Consider the following 7,667-nt stretch of genomic DNA (forward strand, 5'->3'; position numbering starts at 1 on the left):
ATCTTGGATGAGATAGTATAGGGGTGAGTAAATTATCAGTGATTTTTTATTCTGGAAGTCAACTAATCCTTTAATTTACTCACCCTCAGGACAAGATATAAATGAGTTTCTTCATCAGAATTGGAAAACAAAAAATAACATTATACCACTTGCTCACCAATGGATCATCTGCAGTGAATGGGTGCTATCAGATTGAGAGTTCAAACAGCAACGGTTTAATCATAAATGACTTGATGGATTTGTTTATTACAAACCTGCAGCTTTTCACTTCATAACATATTAATTGATGGAATGAAGTCATGTAGAATACTTGTGGATTATTGTGATGTTTCTTGAAGAAGCAGCAGTTTGCTGCAGTTTAGTGAAAAAACAAAACAAAAACAACCTTGACAGGAAACATGTTTGTGCTGAAAAGAATGACAATAGTTGCTTTACCACCTCTGAGACGAATGGTTCTAAGAATATTTTTTCCACTCGGGCTTGGTTGGGCATGGCATGTTTACAAACCGCACTATTTTAGCACATTTTTTTGCCTCGTTAGACTTCATTAAGAATCGTTGTAACCTTCTGGGCGGTCCTCCAAAACATTGCATGGTTGTGTTTCAGCCAACCTGAGCCTAAAAAAAGCCAATCAGAATCCAGTCAGAATGACTTTAAAGAGCTTGAGCGGTTAAAGTGACAGATAACAATAACTTCAACCTGCCACTTATAATAAGCAGGCCAGTTTTGTGCCTTGTAATTATCTTTAGAGTCATCATTCTTAGCGTGAATGGGAGTTATTGGTAAATAACCTGCAGGTTCTGGCACTAAAACACTGTTTAGTCACAGTAGTGAGTGAATTAACTAAATAATGTTGAATTACTGTGCATTTTTTGTTGTCTTGGATGTCCTTTAGATGAATTTCAGATACACCAGTTGCATTACTGTCATTTTGAAATCAAAACAATGAATCGTGTCTGAAATTTAAGTGTTTGTATTCTGTGTATACTTACATATTAACTGTAATTTTGTGGAACCGAAAACATATGGCATTGATGACTGTGCACAAAATTGTGTAAAGGATGATAACATCTGCCTGTAACTGAATGTCTGGCTTCAATTATTGGCAGTTTGTTTCAGAAAAGACCACCAGGAAATTTCTCAGTAAAGGAAAATGTATAACTATTGATGTAACATTACTTGAAAGGATTTTTTTTATGCTCTACCATGTGCACATTTTTTGTAATTGATGAATAGTTGATTTTACAAGACCCATAAGGTTCATTAAAAATTCTGCAACAGTGGAGTGAATTGAAAAATAATCACAAAGAGAATTGCTGCATGATGAATTGCTGCTCGTGAAGTCGAGCTAGTGCAAGATGAGCACTTGTGGTTAAAATGTATATACATGTTTCTTTTTTTAAGCCCCACACCCTACATTCACACCATTGGTTGAGCAAATGTTGGTGTTAAAACAGAACAATAGCAACATGGTTACAGTATTTAACCTAAGGTTGGCTTACTTATAGATTTAAGATATGAGAATGTATTTTAACAACAACAACCACAACAACAAACCATGCTTGAGCTTTAATAGATAATATGCTTGAGGCATTACTCTGTTTATTTCATAGTTCTTCCTGAATCCATGTCATGCAGTTTGACAGTAGAACATCAGATACATACACATAGCAGCAGCATCTTTATGTCATACTCGCTCCAAACTGCAGTTTTCATTACCGCAGGATAGTACACACACACATATAAACTGGCACACTGTGCCCCAATAGGTTTGCTTTGATAACAGCGAGGGCTTGACTTAGTTGCCATGCCAACAGGACAGAACAAAGACAGTAGCCATAATGACAGCAGCAAGATATGAGATATGCAAGATATGAGCAAGATATGAGAATCACAGCTTCATAAATTTATATTCACTGCCGTGATACAATTTACACACATAGCCTCATTTTCTGAGTTATACAAAGCAGACATTTTTTTGGCATTAGTGATGATAACAGATAAATAACATGCACATCCAATTATGCATCACATTTGCCGTCAACAACCTGAGACGCTAAATGCATTTAATAAACACATTTTTGTTGTTGTTGTTTCCTTTAAGAATTAGATCACCCATTTTATTATTACTGGTGCATTATACCATTACATATACAGAACTGAACAAGCTTACCCTTAAATATTAGTGAGGAGGCGGATTGATAAGAAGTAGAGGTGTCCTGTTACTTTTATAGACAGAAAAAACTATAGACGTATACTGAGGGATGGACCTGAGCTATTTTAAGGTACAATAGAGACATGAATCAGGTGATTTTGGGTTGAGTCAGAAGGCAACACCATCTAACTGTCATCCAGATAACCCCAGCTACATGCTAAAAGCAGCTCAGAACATTTGGAAATATTAGCATTTGTTAATATCAAAGCAGAATGTAAAAATATGAAATCTTTAAAATATATAAATAATGTATATATTTATTTTTCTCTTATTATAATTGTTATTAGTAGTAGTAGTAGTATATTTATTGAGAATAATTTATAAGTGACCCTAGCAAAGAGTCCAGACCCTGCCAATCAATAGATATGTACTGTATACACAGATGCCACATTCAACTGCTCCAGACAAATTGAAGTGTCTGCCATCTTGGAAAGGTCAACATGTCATCACTCACAATTCAAAATCAGTGAGTTTTCCAAGATTCAAGCTACAACATTACGCAGCCTCTGGTTGTAAAAACCACTGAGATTTAAACTCCCCATGAAATGGGAAAGCCTTTTGAAGGTGAGAATTTGTTGGTTTGCATTTTTAATATGTATTAACTCAATATTCCAGGTCTTTAAACTATGGTAACTTTTTAATTTTGTGTTAATTAATGGCTTCATGTTGAATTGTGTTAGTTTAGCAAAATAATCTGCCAAAGTCTATTGCAGATACAGATATTCATGCACATATATAAATATGGCTGCAGATACAAAGTCAACTTGCTCTGAAGTGTCCACAGACCGGCTCTGACCGCTTCAGTATGGTGGACAGTTTACATGTAGCAGCCCTTAAATTATTATTATTATTATTTTTAAAACTGCTAATAAGGCATATTTATCTATGTATCTATCTATCTATCTATCTATATATCTATATATATATATATATATATATATATATATATATATATATATATATATATATATATATATATATATATATATGTTTCCAATTGCTATAGAGACCACACAATGCCCACAACACCTTAGCAACTACCAAGAACTACATGCCCTATACGACCTAGACGACCTCAGCACTGTCCTAGCAACCACTCAAGCACCGTATTGACTGCCCAGAACACAGTAGCAACACTCTAGAGACCTTAATACTTTAAAATGCAATTCCTACCACTCAGTACACCCAAGTGAAGTGCCTAGCAACTAACCAGATTGCCCTAGCAACCACCCAAACATCATTTCCTACGTGATTTCCCAGAACATTTTACCAACACTCTCACGAACATGATATCCGAACAATGCCCTAGTTACCACTCAGAATACCCTAGCATCTGCCTAACAACTAACCAGAACGCCCTAGCAACATCCTAGCCACCATCCAGAAAATCTTATCAACACACTAGACCACAACTTTTTTTAACTAAGCATTTGCTTCCACCCAAATATACCAACAAAGCACCAATCAACTAACCAGAGCACCATAGCAAAGCCATATTAACCATAATACCACCCAGAACACCCTAGCATATCTTAACAATGCCCTAGTTACCACTCAAAACACCATATCAACACCCTAGAAACCATGATGTCTTAACAATGCCCAAGTTACCACTAAGAATACCCTGTCAACACTCGAGACCATAATATCTTAACAATGCTCATGCTACCATTCAAAAAACTCTACCAAAGCTCAGAGAAACCACCCAAAAATAATATCAGTGACTGCCCAGAACACCCTAGCAACACCCTAAAGACCATAAAACCGCAATGCCCTTGCGACCACCCAAAATACCACAGCAACCACCTAGCATCCAACCAGAGCATCCTAGTGGCCATGTCCTAGCTAAGACTGCCTCAGCAACCACCCAAACATTCTGTCAATTATTTTGTAGAGGCAAGCAGTCTGTTTCTGTGTTGTTATTATGCTGCAGCTACATATCTAGTGGTTGCTATTCTCTCCTTGGACTGTTGCCACTTAAATTCACTGTGTGGCAGCTCTTGTTCTCATTTCTTGACAACACAGCACATTCCCATCCTCCTCCTCATGATCCAGCATTTTATTCACCTGCCTGTGATCAGCACCATTATATTCTGATTCTCTTCATTAATGCTAACATGTTCAGGCACACGGGTGCAGTTGTGATCTGATCTTTCAGGTGTGACAGGATGAGGTCATATCCATATCGGCTCATATGGACTAAGCTCAGATTGCACTATAAAGCCTTTGCATGTGTCAAATCAGATGGCTATTTTAAGCCGCTCTATGTGGTCGGGAGTCTGGTGGGATTTGTAGATAGTGGCTCTCTCCTGCTCTAGGCTGGGAGACGGCAGGCAGGATGAGTAAAGACAGAACTAAACAGATTGATCCTATCTTCCCCACCCCCACTCCATCTCTCTTCCTACAACACACTCCCTGTTCCTTTCAGTCTGGAACGATTGATTAATCCCTTCGATTAAAGACCCCCACGGAGCTCCATTATCTGTAGCGGGTACGATTTCAGCACTCCGTAAGAATTTCGTAGATTGCACCAATTAAACAGCAAACCCTTGAGATTTATCGCTCGTTCTTTTGAGTATGCGGCCGCTACAATGTTAGTTATTCTAAGTGAATGTGTAATATAAGTAGCAATTAGCTGGGCTCCCCTTCCTGATGCAGCAGGGCAGACTACTGTACCTGACTGAATCAGTCATATAGATTGAGACCGACTCCCCGTTGAGAAACACAGCGGTCACCCCATATATGCTAAATATACTATAAGCAATTTTTGCAACTCCATTTTAGAGTATTTTGTCCTTTAGATTGCTAGTAAAAAATGGCAGGTTACAGATGGTTTAAAGACATGATTAAATTAGCTCGATGGCATACAATGTTGGCATGCAAAAGGATTATACTTGAATGTTTATTATTATTATTGTCTTTGCTGACTGTATAACAGTGCTTTTAAGCAGCATAGTTTTTCAAAATCATTACTCCTTTTAAATGTTAGAACTGGCTGTATAAATCTTAAATTTATAGCTTTTTAAAATTGGAAGGCAAGTGCCAAGGTAACATGGAGATAAATAGAGACGGAAGGATGGAGAAAGAGAATGTAAACATGAACTTCAATAGGTTTCTGTGTGAACACAGCCACCTAGTGGCTGAATATATTTATATGTATGTGCATATCCTGTACACATTCATAGGCAGTGTGTATCTGCTTGAAGAAAATCAGGCTATGACGGCTTAATAAAGGAACAGTTCACCCAAAATTTTACATTTGCTTAAAATTTACTCACCCTCAGGCCATCCAAGATGGAGATGAGTTTGTTTCTTCATCAAAGATGAATGGGTGCAATCAGAATGAAATCAAAACATCACAATAAACCACAAGTAATCCACATGACTCCTGTCCACAAATTAACATCATGTAAAGTGAAAAGCTGGATGTTTATAACAATCAATTTATGGAGTATGGATTTGTATTTTTGCAAGAATCAACAGTTTAGAACGTAAAAACCCCTTGATGGATTTGTTTATTAGAAAAACGCCGCTTTTCACTTTAAAAGATGCTAAATGTTTTTATCAGCTGTTTGGTCTCTCATTCTATGAATAAAAATATGACATTGTGATATACACTTAAATTAATGTTACCCAAATAATAAAGTTGTGTAATCATTTACTCACCCTCATGTTGCTTCAAAGCTCTATGACTTTCTTTATATTGTGGGACACAAAGGACAAAAAAATAATAATAATGATAATAATAATAATATAATAATAATACTGAAGATTGTCTGAACCCCGAAGAAAATCACACAGGTTTGAAATACCAACAAGGTGAGTAAAAATAAATAATAAGTTTGAGTTTTTAGGTGAGCTACATTGTAAAAAAAAAAAAAAAGAAAAAACGGTAAATGACTGGCAGCTACGGCTGCCAAACAAAACCCGTAAAATTACAGTAAAATATTTCTTAATTGAAATAACACAGTAATTTTACAGAAATCTTTCTTGAATGTTTTACAGGGGGAAAAAATATTTTACAGATTTTCCTCGTTTCAATTATGATATTTTACTTTCATTTTACAGTTTTTGTTTGGCAGCCGCAGCACCCAGTCATTTATAATTTTTTTTTATTTTTTTTATGGGATTAAAAAAGAAAAAAAACTATATTTATTTGAACTGCATTTGGATTGGATTTCACTGAATTAACTGTAAGGTTCACAGAGATATGAATTTCCTTGGAAATGGGGGAAAGAACTCCAAACCCACCTCTCCAGACATCAAGGCCAAATGTAAGGATTTGATGAAGTCCCTGTGCAGACGTGTATTTTTGTTGTTGTGGACTACTGTTCAGAAGTGAAGTCTGTGGCTCCCAGAGCTGCAGCTCTCACTCTGTTAGAACTGATGGAAGTGTTACATACTTCCTTCAGTTCTTTTCTCCTGGGACCAACACAAAGTGCTCCGTCAGAGAACAACACTACGGGGCAAGAAAGATGAAAAGAGAGAACAGGGGTACGGTGATTTTTCCCTTTTACTTTTTCCTCTCTCTTTTACTCACTGTCTCTCAAATCTTGAGGAAACTGTTTGAACAGTTTGATCTGTTTTGATCACTGCAGCTCATGAGGCCACTTTCAAGGGTTTATAATAGATGATTGTGATAGGATGTGCAACTTAAGGTCTCTAACACTAGATGGCATCAGCAGTGCTGAAAATATACCCATCAGCCTTGGCTCTAGAATTTAGAAAATAAATACTACAAATATATGAAAATTAATGTATTTTAATTTCTCCTTGTTGTAACCTCGAGTATTTTACTTTCTCTCCTATGAGTCAAATGGTAAATTCCAAGGTAAAAGGGAATATAACAAACCATTAATAAGATGAAGCAAAAAAGGTGCAACTGCAGATTTAAGACTTTAGTAAGAAAAAAAAAACTTAAAAGCTGATTGAGAAGGTGACTAAATAAAACCCAGGTATACGGCACATATATACTTACAACTTAAAATAACTATTTTCAATGTTTCAAAATGTAATTTATTCCTTTATTAACAAAGCTGAATTTTCAGCAGCCATAACTTCAGTGGTCAGTGTCACATGATCCTTCAGAAATCATGCCAATGATCTAATTTGATGGTCAAGAAACAGTTCTTAATATTCTTGTTATTATTATTTTTGTGGAAACTGTGATAATACTTTTTTTTCAGGATTCCTTGATGAACAGAAATGTCAAAAGGACAGCAATTTGAAATTGAAATCTTTGTAACATTATAAATGTCCTCATCATCACTTTTGATCAGTTTTTCTTGCATGCTTACTGGAGAAAAAACAAACAAACATATTTTAAATGGTACTTTACTATTGTATTTCCCTTGCCAAAGTACCATGTCAATACCCATTTAGTATCATGGTACAATATATACCAAAAAATATTATATACCACGGTATAATCTACTTACACAAATGTTCACTC

The sequence above is a fragment of the Carassius carassius genome, chromosome 38 (assembly GCF_963082965.1).
Source record: "Carassius carassius chromosome 38, fCarCar2.1, whole genome shotgun sequence".
Lineage (NCBI taxonomy): Eukaryota > Metazoa > Chordata > Actinopteri > Cypriniformes > Cyprinidae > Carassius > Carassius carassius.